General features: G+C 43.5%; 1 protein-coding gene across 20 annotated transcripts in view; it reads left to right on the top strand.

Annotated features, from left to right (window-relative positions):
* The window catches only part of fne (found in neurons), a 92,578-nt gene that overhangs the window by 10,944 nt on the left and 66,333 nt on the right, over positions 1–15,301 (top strand). The gene's annotated exons all lie outside the window — the stretch shown is intronic.

Genomic DNA, 15,301 nt, shown 5'->3' with positions numbered 1-15,301 from the left:
TGGCGAATGATACGTATAAGTCAGTTGATAATTTTCGCCTCGATCACAAAATCTTTTCTTGAATTATCAAGTCAAAGATATACTAAAGATTTAAAAAAATGCAACCGTAATGAAACTAATATGAGATGATATAATTTTTCCGACAGATTTCTACACGGTAGAGACTGCTGTACGAATAATTATATACATTTTTTTTGCTCTCCGTTTATATAGATAAAAATACGGAAGAGTGGTGGTTTTCAATGTCGAGTGAATTTCAATGCTCTGGCTGCATTTTTTTCAACTACAAAGCGTTTTCGTCAGTGCTTGACAGTGGTATAATAAATAGCCGCTGAATGAATAACCAAATCCTCTCGTCTCGCCCTGAGCATGGAGCACGAAATGCGTCGACTTGGATTCTGAGAATGGCGCGAAAGGCACACTCTCCATCGGTCGGCCCCTCCACCGCCTTTTGTCCCTCCGCTGCCTTCCGCGCCCACCCTGCCCCCCCCCCCGCCGCCGGCCGACCCTCCGCTCTCGGCCCCCTCGCCTTCCGTCCCCGCGTTATCACGCTCAAGTCGCTCGGGTCGGATGGATTTGCCGCTTCGCCTATTTGCCGTCTGGGACGCAGGTTTCTCCTAGTGTAATGTTGCCGCTCTCCCGGGCCGTGCTTTTACGTTTCCGCCATCTCCATCTTCTAGTTACTTACTCGTGTAATGAAATGATTTTCAGCCAGGGTACTCGCTGTCGTTTGTCGCCGTCCAGGTTTTAAGTAGTGAGGTTTCTGGCCATTTTCTATTTCCCTGTATTTCCTGACGCGCAAAATCTGCTCGTCTGCGGTGCGCACTTCTTTTTCGTATTTTTGACATCTTGGCATCATTTAATTCGGTCTCCCAAAAGGGAGGAAAGCGTGTCTTTGCGTTGAAGAAAAATTGTCGGCCGGCCCTGGTTATTATTCTTGCTGCAATTTTAATCATTCCTGTGCATGCTGGATGCCCATATTGCTTGAAACAGCCGACAGCTGAACCCGCTACGTTTTGATTGTCGTCCAGTTATTCCAATAGTTACTGGTCTTGCTAAGTGTTCCTGCCAGGCAACCCGAGGTCATCCTGCCACTATGCGAGTGACGATTGGCACTTCTTGTATAATTTTGTATTAAAAAAAGAACAAAATAATCAACCCGAAGGTCGTTGGGTCAACCCAACACTTTTTACGGCGTGTGAAATTCACACGTCAGGGTAGGGGGACCAGTTCCATTCCCCATGCCGGTTATGGTTTCCCAGGACGATCTGGTACCCGAAAAATTCCATAGCTTGGGTGGAGCAGCAGGTGCCCAGAGAGGCTTTCCCGGGAACCCGGGCCCTCCGGTCAGTAGTCCAACGCTCTACCCCTGGACTACCGCGACCCACATGATTTTGTATCATGATGAAATATTACTAACGTAATCAATAGTTCTGTACACAAATTTCAAATAATGTCATTATTGCATGTACGTCACTTGAGTATATTGCATATGTCAATAAAGATCTATTCCACGTGCACGAAGGCATAGTAAAATTAAAATTAGTCTTTGGCATAGTAGTCAAATTGCAATCTTTAAAAATATGATTGACGAGACTGTTGATGTCGTATTTGCCGCAGCATCTTCATGTGAAACAATGATTGTTCATGTGTATCGGTTGTGAGTAGCTTCAGGTAACTATGATGCTTGATGGAATCGATCCTCTCTCTCTCCTTGGTGGGGAATGATCGCCCCATCTTTCGTTTCCCATTGATTATTTTTCGCATTTCCATCTCCCACGCGCCAGATACCATCTTCCATTTCTCGTGGCCATCTCACGAAAGGATGCCGTAAAGCCCCCTCCCTCCCCCCGATCGATAGCCGACGGCACCGCGGCCAATCGGAGATGAAGGTGCGTTGGTTGGGGCCGTTTGGCGGGAAGGGAGCGGGCGCGGAGGGGCGGAGGAGCTGAGGCCGGCACCCAAGCGACCCTCGCCTTCTTTGTTTGTCGCTCTACTCTTTGGCGTGGCCTCGGCGCGATATTGAATAATGCGAAGGGAATGCTCCCGTTGAGGGGAGATCCCGTCATTAGGCGTTCCCTCGCGAATAATTATGCTCCGGTGTTTTTTTCAATTTCTTTCCCCCCGACGGTACATCTCGCGGAGTGGAAAGGCGTCATGGTCCCTCCGTACCCCGCCCAACCGCCCTCTCCGATGCTCTTTTTGCACCTTCTCCCCCCGCCCCTCCTCGTCACTCCTTGCTGATTTTTCTGCCGGCCTCGCCATCGGTTCCGTCCTCCTCTCCCCAAACCCGAACCCCCCCATTACTCCCCCGGCTCCCTCGGGTAAATTTCGCCGCATCTCGTCGGTTCCGCATGCATCGAAACGTGTTTCTTTCCTCATTTATAAGAGTCGAAAATGTTTTGGGTCGGAAAATAATTTCTGTTGAAATGCCGCTCCCGACGGCTTGATTCGCCTTTGAGAATCCTTCGCCCTCCGCCCCCATCCCCTCCCGCGCTCCGCCCCTTACTTCCACTCCCCCACGTTTCGCGGTCGCGCTATGGTTTTCTTTTGTCATCGCTCCGCCTCCCGAGTTGTTACCCGGTCTGGGTTATACTTAGGAATCGGGAGTCAGATCTTTCAAGTTTTCCCCAATAGCAAAAATCTCACTTGGTCATTCTCCAATTTCTGTTTCCCCCTTCGTATTTCATTAGCCGTTTGCGTTTTTTGTTTGGCGCTATTTTAAGGCGACGGTGGGTCAAGCAGCAGTGACTTGAATTTTCCTCATTATAACACTTCCGTGCCATTCATCATAATACGCGTGAACATTTTGTTTCTTTGGCTTTGCTCCATCGAGGAATCATCGTGGAATCCAAAGCGTCTCACAGGAGCACGAAAGCAGCGGAATATGGCGGGGAACCCAATGTCCTCTTTTTAAGTATTTGGCGTGTGTCTCATGCCATGGTTGCATGAGAATTGAATTTAACCTCGGAGTCGTTGATGGGCGAGAGCCTCTCGAGCAGATTAAAAAGCCACACTTCCACAACGCATTGTAAACGGGAGCTAATTCAGGCAAATCAGGTGACCGTAGAGTTATAAACTATCAAAGCATTAGTTAACTAAACTTACTTTGTATATGCGTGCCTTATTATTTAAACGCCTATTTCCAAACTGCTATCATCTGCCGGAAGAACGCGTTTGTGATAGTGCTCCTGATGGAATCTAAGTCTCAATGGCAAGTTCAGAGAAAAGTAAATTATTTCTGTTTTATTTCATATTTGAAGTGGTCATATTTTTCATATTTCATAATATGTAAGCGAGTAACATATTATTACACATCACAAAAATGTTTACCCCTAATTAAGTAGGTTCAGGAACGTTTTGCGAATTCTCTGCATTCGTATGTTTCTCCGAAGCCAATTAAATTTATCTGCGAAATTTAGAGCCTCAATTTATGACGAAGTACTATCTTCATGATCAAAACTTACCATATGTCCCTTTTACATGTTTTCTGTTGAAGTAATTTGCTGTAACGTTTTTCCGTAAGTTTCCGGGGCGCCTGGTAGGCTGGTCCGTCGAAGAGCACAAGCCTTTTTGAAATATTCTTCGTTATACAATATATGGAATACTAAATATATGAGTATTTCGGTTAATTTTTTGCGGACGCAAATAAATTAGCAAAATATTGGAAATTTTGTGACAAATTTCATTTGAGCCCATGGTTACTAAACTAAGATAAAAACATATTCTATCTGTAATGTCCGAAAGCACATTGGTGATTGCGTAAAACCGCTGTGCAAGTTTCTGAAACAATAAATTGTCAGAAATCGTTTTTATTTAACTATGTCAATTTGAATAGTCTTCAGAAATTATGGAGAATATAAGTTAAAAAACTTCCTTTTAATTGTTGTGCTCCTGGAGATTCGATGCGAGCACGGTGGTAACCTAACTAGACAGCATAATGACAGCAACTGTCGGATATTTACAATGTTGGTACCCGCCAAGCAAGTACTGATCAGGTCCCGACGACTTGGGCACTCCCAGCCTGTGCTGAGTGGAAACTCATTTTCGTCGTCCTGCAGAGGTCGAACACTCCCGGCAGGAAGTGGTTTTCCGGTCGGGTTCCTCTTAAGGGCCTCCTGTTCGATTTTATTGGGCAATGTGTCGATTTAGAGAAATGATTTTCTTTCGGGGCCTATCGAATAAATGTTCATTTATTTGTACCTCTAATCAAACTATCAGCAATCGGAGACTATTTTTTTATAATAATTGATTCACTTTCGAAAACGAATCATTTTTGCTCACTGTCGGCGACGACTGCTCAGACGACGGAACGGAGATGTAAAAAGCTACTCATTGTTCTTAATTGGCCGTAGGTTCGATGGCGTTTGATGATTCGCAGGGTTTCGTGCATAATGACTGTGTATACCTGATAGCCGCCGCCTCCGGGTCACCATTCATCCGGTGGAACGTGTCCGCCCACATCTTCCCACCCTCCGCCCACATCTCCCCTTCCGCCACCCCCGCCCAAACGAGTCCCCTCCACGCGCCATGTTCCCTGGCCACGAGTTATTTTTATTTTTTTGAGCGCCTAAGCAGCAGGATGCTAAGTGTATTGTTTCCCCACCCGCGGCGGAAGTGAGAGATATGGGTTTCATCTAGGTCGGGTTTCCCGACCTAGGTCACTAAATCTAGGTCCGCTGAACGGAAACGTAAGTGTAGTTTCAATTTCCTCCCTGAAAACTATGAGGTGTTATCTGGTTTCATGCGGGTGTCCTCCCCCCCCCCCCCCTTCCGGGTGGCTTCTTCGATAATGGGGGTAGGTTTAGAGAAACCCGGCGTCAGCATTAGCGTTCGCTCAGAGTGCCGGGTTTCTCTCCACCTTTCCTCCAGTCCCTGAACATCGTAACCCTACCGAATAATCCACGCATCCCTAATGGCGCAAGTGACCTCGGCTGTCGGTGGCCTCCCCTAATGTCCATGACTACAACAGCGGGCTCCTCTCGGATTGAACGTTAATTATGAAACGCTGTCGCTTCCTCGGCGTGCCCTGTAGACTACCATGATTGGCGGGACTCATTTCGAAACTCGTTTCCATCATAAGATAAAGAAATGAATTGGTTTCTCGTTGTCTTCCTCGATAGTGCTTTCAGCGGGACATGGCGGCTTGGGTCAGGCTCCTTTCGACTCGAGGAACGGACGATGCTAGGAATATCTTCCGCCTGGCTTCTACCCTTCTGCCCGACGTGAATGTGTGACCCTACCGGGAGGGATTCTGATTACTCCCGTCAGTGAGGGCTAGGGGTCATCGGAACGCGCAAAACCTTCGGCAAAATCAATGTTGTAATTTACGAAGTTAGCGCGTATTGTCCCAGGGATATTAGCGGTGCGTCACGTCTCTGCTCATTACTCCTCAATCTCTCACGCACGATTTACCGGAAGCGTTCGCCTGTGATACATCACGTGAATAGAAAAATTATCACTTGTATATTTAATGTAGAAATTGGTGTTTGAATAGTAGAGAAGGTACTGTTTTAAACGACACAGCGTTATTTTTCTAACCAAATGAATTTTCTAACTGTATTCTGTATTTGGCATGTATCTACGCGATGCATGCCAAGCTAAAATGCTATCCACTGGTATCCACGCGATCTCATTGATCTGGAAACAGTTACCCTTACCTCTCGTGGCGCCTGCCCCCCACCGTCTTCGCCTTTGAGGTCCCCAACACCATTTCTGACGGCGTGACTCTTTGTTTTCCCTTATCGTTCCCAAAACGTCCTTTTCAATCTTTCGAAAGTAGTTTTTTTTCACGCCTTCCATCAACATTTAGAACTATTTAAGTTTTTATCATTTTCCAGTTATGCTTATATACTCGTTCTTTTGATGTACATCAACTCGTGTTCCATCACCAGATAGGTTATTCATTTCTGGGGAATTTTCGTTTATTTTTTATCTCCGCCAAGACTTCCACGGATGAGGAGTCTCTTCTCTGGGAATTTTCACCCTCGTCATTTCCAACCAAATTAAATTTTTCAAAAATAACCCTAGTGCCGCGGCGGAGGTTATATATTCCATCGCTTCCAAAAGCAAACCATTGGGCGGCTGCCGTACCGCCGATCGGCCGCGTTCGCCTCGTGTTTGAACTAGCTTCCCATTTAGATGTGATGTTGTGGCATGCGTCCCGCGGCATACACTCTCCAAGTTCTCATCCAAGCATTAGAATGTATTCGATAAGAGACGATTATTATGGTCTAAACGTCGGCTTTTTTCCAACTAATATAACCAACATATACTCAATTGTAGCCATAATACCGACGAATTTGTGAAACCAAAGACGCATGCCTACTGACGCCGATGGCCACTAGGTTGTAAGTAAATCGCTACATGAGAATGTAAAAACTATGATAATGGTTAAGCGGGATTTGTGTACGGAAAATAATGGAGACTAACATTTTGGAAGGGGAGCCAGACAAGGGATGCATTTGTGCGTTGGTCGAGAGAGGAGAGGAAATTGATTGTCTAATTCGAAGAAGCCAAAAGGAATGGGCAAATAGGTTGTGAAACGGCATCGAAATATTTTATAGGAACGATTTGTGGCAAACGGGGAGGAATGGGGAAGATACCGCCTCTTGAGGTGTGAACGGGCGGAGAAAAATCGAAGAGCTTAAGTTAGATGCAATTGAGGGCAATCCAAGCGATAGAGCTTCCAAGTCCTCTTCTATGTTCTTCGGGTTGATTCGAAATCCCCGCCCCTAAATCAGGAGACTAGAGGGGATATGATGAAACGAGAGACTCTATGTCAACTGCGGGGGAGAAAGGCTGTTAATCTTGGGGGATTCCTTTGGTTCGTATGCACTTGTTTCCATGATCATAGCATTGACAGGGCTTTGTTGAAAGTCTTATAAAAATGAAATGACAGAAGCGTCGGGTGTTAGTGGAGAAACGTATATATTGACGGCTTCTGCGGTGACGAGGGTTTTGGATTATAACGGTTCGCCGTTGGAGACTTCTGTGCGCTACCGCATCATTTTTAACTTTCCATCAACGGACGCTGTATCGTAGACAAAATTACAGTCCCCGCCGTCTTGGGTCTTAGGCAATCCGCCCAATTTAACAATATTCTTTTCGGGTGCTTCTCCGCTTTGGCCTTAAAAATGCTCTTGTCATTTTTTTTACAGTAATAGAACTAAATATTTTGAATGAAGATGGATATCTACGTAATGAAACATTCTATGGCCTTTTTCACATTGCAGAGTAGGAGAATAATTGAGAGGATTGGCCTGTGTAAGGTCCATGCTAGTATGAATATATCTCGGAAAAGATTCATTTATTGGTTGATGAAGATGAAATCAGTGCGTCGCGTGTCCAGGTGAAGGGGAGGGTCGAACAGAAGGGTTATTTATTCCCTGTTGCCACTGAGTGTCGAACAGTGAGTCTCGCAGTACTATTAATTCGATTAAACGAATGTGGGTGCCATTGACCAGCGGCCGCTGTTCAACCTTTTCAATGGCCCCTTGCTTTCCTCGTCTACACTCTCCCCCGGACAAATCTCAGCTAGCAAAATAAGCCTTTGTGTTCACCGTAATTGTGATCTCCTCTGAGGAAGCCAAGTCCTCCGAAAGGAACACGGAGGGGTGACGTGAAAGGAGGGAGGCTCTATCCTCTCCCGTGCCCGTGCCAACGGCTGTACATTCGGCTTTGTCCCCCCCTCTCTCTCCCCTGCCCAATCATCCCGAGAGCACTCGACTTCTGGAGTTTTTATCTCTTTTTGCATCCGTTGGCAAGTAAAACTTTTATCGTGGCTACGAATACGGAATAAATGATTATTGTTAAGTTACCATCCACGCATGTGAGTTTTTTTTATATTTTCGTAAATCAATACGCTACCACATAGTTAATTTTAATGATCTTTTCAATTATGTCTACCTAATTGGTGCCGCTCCCGTACACGTCGGTCTAGTGTACTCATCCCGGTATCGTGGAAATTCTATTCCTCTCATCCGAATGGAATTCTCTCTTGAAAGTCGTTCTGCACGTTGGAAATAAATACGTTTGTTTTCACCGATGGGCTTGAAGTTTTAATCATTAGGGCTTGGGCCTTAACTCCAACGTAATGCATAAGTTGTTTCGAAAGCGATTTTTAGGGTATTCGAAGGGATTATTTGGTGGCCAGTGGTCACTCCGCCTCAAGTCTTTATTTCTGTTCACTCCTTGGTTTTGGTCTCGTCATTGTGTTGCCCTACCGTGGGAACGCCAAGCGAAGGCATCTCTTCCCCGTACTTTAGAATGCAGAAGCGCACGGTCACGATTACGCATGAATTGATGCCCTGAGGGGCTTTTTTATTAAGGACACCTAAGATTGCAAAATAAGGCAAAAAACCTCAAAATAATGGTGGGGTACTTTTGCACCTAAGTGATTCCATCGATCTTATTTTTGAGTGAACATCACCGTTGTTCTTCGCTTCGTTAGGTATGGATTCGCACGAAAGCAAAATACCTAACAACCTCCCATTGGAGATTTAAAAAAAATCGAACACACTTAGTAATGAGGAGGAATTATCTCCATTTGCGCATCTAAAATATTATCCAAACAGTGAAATTGAAGTTAAAACGATGATGTTGATTTGAGAATGTTCCAGGATAAATACAATACGAGGCATTGATAATGTAATAATTACTGTCGAATGTGATTAGCAAGCACCATATTCACTTGGGGAAATATTTGCGGAAGCCTCCGTTATAGTGGTTGTTAAGCGATGCACCGTGATCGAATAACGCCTGCTCGGCTATTCTATATTCGGGCGAATGGAGGCCCGCCTCGATGCCTCTTCTCCAATCGGACCAGTCTGCCGAGTCATGCGAGCGAGTTTGCGGTCACGAGATACCCAGGTGGATACCCAGGTGGTGAGTGAAAACAAACGAGGAAGGCATCCCCTCATCACTTTGTCTTTTATTTCGAATGTGGTTCATTTTCACGTTCTAATGAATATTCTTGCCAATTTTTGCCACCGGATTCATTCATATGCGTTAACTGTACCTTGCCCCGCCCACCACATTAATGCACGGCGAAGCTTGATGTCTCCGGTGAATTATTTTGCCCACCCGTCAAAGCTATGACTGTGATCTGTGAACTTGTGAAACTTCATTTGTTTCATATTATAATCGATGATCCAGCAGTGAAGTTAGGGTTTGGACCCACGCGAGCTACCAAACGGTGTAGCGGCAAATCCGTCGCGCCTCCTAATAAGACACAACCTGATGTGCACACTAAAATTAGCCCCCCCCCTAATTTCCACCTATTTCCTTCCTCCCGACATTCCATCCACCATCCCTGTCCTGTCCTTGCCCCTTCTTCATTTGCCTAACATTCTCACCTCTGCTGCAGTCTTCAACATCCCACTGCCAATCGATGTGCTCCGCATCCATCTTTCTCCTGCCTCCTTTGGATTTCTCCCGGCCATCCTCTCTCCTCCCCCACCTATTGCTTCCTCGGACGTGCACGTTATCTTTACGCCCACTTAATCTTCTCTATCCTTCCTCACACCTAACTTTTCACCAGTCCACGCATATCATCCTGCTTCAATGGCCACGTTTCCGCGCCGTACAAAACTGCGCCCCATATCTTGACGAGTATTTTCTTAACATCCTAATTCAGCGTCCCTGTCATAAGTTTCCTCCTGAAAGCTTCTTCGGTTAATGCAACTCTTCTCCTCATGTCCGTACTACGCTGACAATATTGCTTCAGAGCACTTACGAGATAGGTTAACTGTTCCAACTACTCTAGTTTATGAACCCCTATTTTAGTAAGTTTTGTGTTGTGAACTAAGAAATTTCTTTCATATAAGAGGGAGAATTAGTATTGTTTGTCGACTTTTTGCCAGTTCTTAGCTTGGAATAGTATCTTGTGGTAATTTAATTGAACGTTGATATTTAGTTATAGAAGTTAGTAATTTAGAGTTTCTGATGCTCGTTTATTCCAGTTTTGTACATTTACTGTGATGGCATGCAACTTCTGTTCTGTTATTACAAAAAGGTATGTTTCGGTATATCGGTAATTTTGCACTTCCTCTTGTTTATTCATTACTTTTAGTTAAATGAACATTGAATCTCCATTCGTTGATCTACATTTTCTGACAGACAAACCACTGCTTCATAGGACCGAGGAATTGGTGCGTGTGCACTCTTGATTTACTTTTGCACATCGATGTTAATGTACGTGCGGTAATATAGCCTGAGAATGTAAGAGTGCTTTGATTGAACCGCACCTAAATTACTCCATGGCAGACTTTGTCTCTCAGGAAAGGCCTCGTGCGCCAGTGGCTCATTTACAATGCCATGGCACACTATTGCGGCTTTTTGCTGCTTCTCCTCTTATTCCATTGGTAGAGTTGCAGCATAAGAGAATGAAATCGGTGTCAGTTTTAGGTTGTTGCATGACGCTTAAAGATCACGCTGCCTGCAATATTTCACTGTTTCCATTTAATCGTCTTCTTTGTAGGCATCACGGACTATCTTAATGAGAATACGCCGTCGACGCATGTGACGACTTACCGTTAACGATAAAGTGAGAAAAACTACATGACTTGTGTTTCATTTCCCCCTCTCTCTGGGTGATTGTTTTCATCCTCTCTGAAGTACCAATGCAGCAGAACCTGATGATGTAGAGCAAATGTATGCATTCATAATTGGCTACAGTAAGATGATGTTGATTTGTGCTTGATATCTACGGTGTTCCGTAGCAGTGGTGCTGTCCTAAGAACGCTTAATACATTAGTAGGTTAGGACTCCGAAATGCTCCGTTCTCTCTCCTCAACCTCCTGACACGATGTCACATCCTTCTCGGAATAGTTAATGGGTGAGCTAAGATAGATGAGTTAGCCAAGCAATCGCCGTGTTATCCATGCGGCGGAACGCGGGGACCCGGAGCGACAGCTGTGGCGTAGCCAGCCTTGTCGAACTGGAAATCACTGCCATCCATGAATTTCCTGTCCGAGTATACCCTCCATCTTGTTCGATCATATCGGGACCCTGAATGAATGGATTTTGGTCTGGAGTTCCGTGTGATGGACCAGGCACAGGGAACTGCGCCGGAGAATCAAGAGGCCCTGGCCACGTTCCCCACACCCTTCCTCAGAACGCCCCCCGCTTCATTCCTGCCATCGCGCCTCCTCCCCGTCCCATTCCGTCTCGGAATTCTCTAAATAGTAAGCTGAGAGAACGGCTCGGATGAGAGCTACTTGTTTACAGAAAGCGTGGAAGTTTTCATTCTGCGGCCTGTCGAAGGCGGAAGCTTCCCCAGGATTCTTAACTCCTCGAGCGCGGCTTCGAGGCAGAGCGGGTGGTTAGAGGCGAACGGTGTTCCCAGGCGGGCTGAACCACATCCTGTGCCTATATATCGCTATCGATTTGCTTATTTGGCCAATATAAATGTGGGAGTAAACTGCGACCAATGATTTTGAAATGTAAGCCTCCGGTAGGGAGAACTCGTCAGTTTCACGTGACCTACTACATGGGGTTATTTTTACGTACATGTGATGCGGGAATTCCTTGAGATCAGTTGATTTGAGATGCTTTGAATTGATCGCTCAAAGCCGGACTGTTGATTGTATGAATGACGATGGCGTATTTCACACTCTCCCCTATGGTCTTGTGATGTCTTCATGAGTCGTTAGGTACGGTTACCCTTTTCCGTGGTACTCGTTAGTATATCTAATAATACTAATGTCTAGGAATATCGTACTTCAAAAAAAGGTGACGACTACTAAAGAAAAAGGATTATGTCTGACCTTCCAGGGTATAATATTCAAAAATTACAATGAGTTCTTCCGCATTCTGCGAAGGAGCGTGTACTTAAAGCTTCAATGCATGTGTAATTGTTTTATTCATCATGGCACTTATTTTTTTACTGCTCTGTTGTTAAAAAAGTATGAAATGGTAGTTAAAATCGTAGCACAAGTTAAAATACTCGTTTAAATGTTACATAAGGATATCGTCGAGTTAATTAAGGGGATCCATAAAAAAGCTTTGCTGAAGTATTTCGCCGTTGAATATTTATTCGCAGTTTTTATAAGAGGCTGAATACAATTAATTTAATTGGTCCTAATTTGGAGTGGGCTCCGTTTATTTTGATGGTGTGATCGTGCGTGAGTTATCGGTTTATGTTTTCAAATTTTTATATATATCCACATTTTTTGGGCAAAAATTGTACAAGATTTTACAGCTTTTTTTAAGGTAGTGATTACACTGCACTAGGGATGTATTCCATTCCCCACCGTCACTAATCAGGGACATTAGTAAGAACTTAATTATTATTACATTTAGTAGCAAACTTTCTGGAATTGACTGCGCAAGTTAGAAATATATGAGCAGTAAAAAAGTAAGTTTTTAATTTTTCCTTGTTCATATGCTCGATTTTTAAACTCCCACTTTTGCCCAGTAAAAGCACTGTTGTATTTTTATTATTGCAAATGAAAATTCTCATTTTCAGTTGCCCTTGTTCAAAATCTCTTTGCACAAACATTAGCATAAAGATACACTTATATATGTAAATGTATTCTATCAAAACGCACTCGTAGTTCAAATGCGAGAAATGTTCAGTGGCAGTAATCTTTCGATTTGGTTGGGAACTCGAATCGAAAGAATGGCGTCTTGCTTCCTCTGCGTTAGGATGTGTCGAAATATTTGACCAGAAATCTAGGGATCTGGGCTCGCGTCTAGGTCGAAGCAAAAGAGTCATTTAGTGCTCTAATCTCATTAGCTTCCTCGAACAGTCCGTGACAACAGTGCATACTCTCGCGAATTTCTCGCTGTCACTTTGTATTCGCATGTCTTGCAACCTCATAATTATCAGCATTTCATTTTGCTGTTGTTTTCCGAAGTGATCAAAGTCGAAACTTAAAGGTAACAATTTGCCTTCAGCTCTGTTCACTATTTGGATTATGAAAAGTTTAATTGATTTCTTAGTGGAAATGGAAGAGAAATTAAGAAAGGAAATGAATTAGGAAAAGTGAAATGATAAAGAGGTGTCTTGATGGGAGTGGTGTTGATTTCAAGACTGGAGAAAATATCTGTTACAATTTTGACGCAGTTTCATGTTGTCTCTGTTCAGCTGAAAACCAAGTAGGATTTAATGTTCTTAAACATTTAGAGAATAATCCCTTGAAATTAGCTTTAAGGAAGGCATTCTATTTTATAAGAAGGCATATAAATTTGTTTCCTCAATTGTGTAAAGTACCCAAGTCTTTTATTAATTATTTATGAATGGCTTTCCCAGTGTGCATAATTTGTTAGGAGATAAATACGTTATTTTAGAAACTGTTTTGATAATTTTATAACAGTAAAAGTTTTAACTAAATCTATGATCATTAGCTACATGAAACAAAGGCCTAAGGCTGTATTTCTGGCAATGTGAAAATATTTCTATGATTCTTAATGATTTTGACCGAAAAATTATTATAATGCGTTCTTCTTGGCCGTAAAAATTTTATCTCAGTGGTTCATGGAAGTGTCCTTGGAAATTTATGGGCAGGGCTTAATTGTTAATTACTCATCGTTAGCTGTCATTATATTATCTTGGAGAGGGAAAACCTTAGGAAAAATCATATATTTGTCCGAACATCCTGGGAGCGTCAGAAGGGTGTGCACAAAACCAATTGTATTGAATGTTTTATTCGTCACTTTTGTTGGCCAAAATTGTATTTACGGCAGAATATGCAGTAGAGTGTTGATGGAAGCTGGTCACTTGTTCAAGTTTTATGCTCGTTTATTTGAAAAAATGATGATTTCAGCTAAGTCATGACATGTCAGAATTGCTTTGAGGTTTTAGAAAGGTTGCGCAGTGCGTTTCAAAATGAAAGTAGTTTTTTAATGCATTAGTGAAGGTAAAACAGGAAGGAACTAATTGAATCAGTCATCTCTATCATCGAACTTCAACTAAATACGACTTCTTGGATCCACCTAGATGCGAAGGACAAGAGACGGGCTCTTCTAGAAAAACTCGTGTGAGGTAGCTTCCCTCTGATTTTCCTTTCCCAGTTCTTGCTCGCTTACAGCGTGTAGCGTAAAAATAGTTTTAATTCCACGGTCACTTGGCGAGTGCTTCGAGTAGCCTTTCTACTTGTTTTCCGCGAGTTGCAACCTCACCGCTTCAATCCTGGACCCTGTTTGCCACCGCACTCGCCCCCACCCACACGGAGGTTAGCAAAGGAGTGAGGGGGGTAATCATCGTTTTCAGTTGGTATATATTTCTTAAATTGCCTTCCCTTATCATCTCTCGTGGCCGTACCTTAATTGGGAACACGTTTCTCTTCCCCCTTATGTTTTTAACTCCTCGCCCGGAAATGAGAGGAAGAAAGTAGACTCCCATTTGGACACTGTTGCCCTGCGCCACACGCCAGGATAGTTGATTGTCACTGGTAACGTTATTACTTTTTTAATTACTGTGTACGATATTTCTTTCCATAATATCAGTCAGATACTTAACCAATGCAATGTAAACGAGGATTTTTAATCAGCTGTCGCGGCCCAAATAAATTTTAAACCTTTAAGTGCAGTAGTAATGGCATATTAAGCTGCAGTGTGATAGTGAAGACCCTAAATCAACCGCTTTTATAGGTTACAATTTGATGCCGATAATGGACTTACTAAGTGCTCGATTAAAATTAAAACTTACTGAAAGTTCTTTCATTTCATGAAGTCGTGTTTCGGTTCGTTCAAAGCAGTGGCAAGCCATTGCGGAACAGTATTGTTGAGAGGAAATGAAATTTCACGCCAATAACTCGGCCGATAATAACCGGTAGTGTTTAAGTTCTACGGGTGTGAGTGGGTGCAAAGTTATGGTGCGTCAACAATGAAGGCAATGAGCGTGCGACACGAAAGTAATTCAAAGGGAGTCAAAAAATGAAATATATAGGTCTTGAAATCAGTTGTCTTTTATTTCCTTACCCAGAGTTTGTTTTTAACATTGATGCGTAGTATTGCTAGACGTTTTCCAGAAAACGTCTTTTCCATCGAAGCTATCACCGCGGTTCTCTGGAGATGTGGGTTTCCTCAGTTTTACGCTTTGACAAGGATGCGCAGTAACAATTAATGGCCTACCGAAGAGTTTTTTATTAACATAAAGATAGTTCGAGACTATTTTGCTGAGCCGGGATTAATAGGCTCACGTGTATGCATACCAGGGACTCAGCGAGGACTTAGCTCAGATTTTTCTCGGAGCAACCCAGTTAAAGTGCACTATTTGGCAGTCATCTATAGTGAAAAGTACGGCTTCAGCAAACTAGGGATATGAATGACTATGTAATCCTCGGCAAAGTGCAAA

Source organism: Hetaerina americana, unplaced genomic scaffold (assembly GCF_022747635.1).
Source record: "Hetaerina americana unplaced genomic scaffold, ioHetAmer1.1.p SCAF_16, whole genome shotgun sequence".
Lineage (NCBI taxonomy): Eukaryota > Metazoa > Arthropoda > Insecta > Odonata > Calopterygidae > Hetaerina > Hetaerina americana.
The sequence above is the reverse complement of the archived record's forward strand: the minus strand, read 5'-3'. Positions and strand labels throughout refer to the sequence as shown.